This window comes from Denticeps clupeoides, chromosome 6 (genome assembly GCF_900700375.1).
Source record: "Denticeps clupeoides chromosome 6, fDenClu1.1, whole genome shotgun sequence".
Classification (NCBI taxonomy): domain Eukaryota; kingdom Metazoa; phylum Chordata; class Actinopteri; order Clupeiformes; family Denticipitidae; genus Denticeps; species Denticeps clupeoides.
In genome coordinates, this window is record NC_041712.1 from 4,325,815 (window position 1) to 4,327,827 (window position 2,013).

The following is a 2,013-nucleotide window of genomic DNA, read 5'->3' on the forward strand; positions in this document are numbered from 1 at the left end:
TCTCCTACAAACGTCCAAGATAGAGGAGAGAGGGAAAAGAGAGTGAGAGTTGATGCAACACCCTGTAACAGTCTGTGTGAAACACAATTCGGCGTTAGTTATGTGCTATTTGGACATTATGTGCTTTTTCTTCTCATATCACTGCAGCACCTGTGAGCAGAATGCTCAGTTTAATGGACCTCAAAGTATCAGTTATGTATTGATCCAATTCTCTTCTTTCCAGCTTGTAGCTGACCCAGGAGGCAAAGAGTTTGTTGAGCGAAAGGAATTATTATGATGTCCAATAAATACACAGCTTGCACGGTCACGCCTGATCGTTGGCCCACGCGTCGACCCGCTAAATCCCCGTTCGGTAATAATATCACTCTTATTAGGTTTAACCAGGCAAGCCGAGTGATAGGCATGTCTCCCGTGCACATCTGGGAGCGATCGCTGCACAGACATTAGGCCCGTGGCAAACAGGAGTTGAGTGTAATTACTTGCACAAGCATGTTAATCACAGGCTGCGCAGCACCAAAGCGTGCCTCGCTATTTATACTCTGTTAAGCAACGTGGGGTTCTGATTGCCCAGGGTCAGCGCCTCATTAGTTTAGAGGAAGGGGAACGTAGGTTTTCCAAAAATTAAAGATTAAAAATGCTCTGTGCTAAAAAAAAATATGGTCTTTCCCATGCAGTCACGCTGCATCAGCAATCTCTGCATCTTGCTGAATGGCGAGCACTTCTGCAGCACGGGCCAGGTGACGTCACGCTATGATGACATTATCTTGGCCCGTTCTCTGGGCCTCCCACACTCTGTTGCCCCACTGTTTCTGGCTGTTACTCCACGGAGACCCAGAATCTAAAGGAGCCCTGATTCAGCGACTGCCAGGACCCAGGGAGTTATCATAACCGAACAGCACACAGAGAACACAGAGAACATTCCAGAACACCCACAGTGGACTGCCACCGCAGCACAGACATGTAGGTAAAATAAGTAGAAGAATATGCATGGAATAATAAATGAAGACATTTTAAAAACCACCAGGGGCTAGGAACCGTTTTACCATTATAGCTTCCACTTTCATGCAATGAAGAGTTAAAGTTATTGCTTGGCCAATGGCCATACCTTGCAGCACTTACCAATTCAAAATCTCATTGTTATAGCTTATTGTAATACCTCAAATGTTCTTAAAGGTTGTAATTGCTGCAAATGGAGGCTTCACTGATGACACTACATTTTAAAAGAGACAATTATTATTTAAATTTTTTAAAATATATAAAGGTGTGGCTAAAAGTGAAGAAGTTCATTCACCTAAGCAAAATCAAGAACTCAATTGATGAAAGACATGGACTTAGTTGCAATTATGTCACACGTATCACAAGTAAATCACAAAATGGAGCTGCAGCTGCAGTACGTATGTGCAATTTTTAAAGCAAGATGAGCAGTTCAGAAATATACTAAATGTGACAATGATAAGGAATGTAAATAAAGTGCAGGTAAATTATACTGAAAATGATTCACAATAAATATGTTTTTTTAAAGGTGAAATATTTTTTCTTGTAGACAACCACATTATTACCCTCAACATGTTGGGGTGTGACTCCCACTGACTGCACTTTCCCTCTCCCAGTGCACTGTTGCCCCTGCGTTGGCTTTCTGATCCTTCCTTTAGCTTCATGCAAAGCCAGAGGTGTTGTGTGATTGACAGTCTACAGGAAGATTTGACATTCAGAAGAGGAGCATCATAACAGCCAAAAGAGTAACTCTTTCCTTAGTAAAATAAAACCATCCACAGAGCATGTTTCCTTGTGTGGAAACATAGCTGAGATCATGGAGGAATACTGAATACTGAAAATGAACTTTCAGAAGATCAAGACCAGCAGCAAGGGACGACAGCAAGGGCCATCGGGTTGGTGTCAATACTGTAAAATTCATAACAGCTGTGACACAACTTAGAACTGTCACAAATTTAAACTTCTCTCTCACCTCTTCCATGTCTGCCAATAAGTACCATATTTGCACATGACATGGGC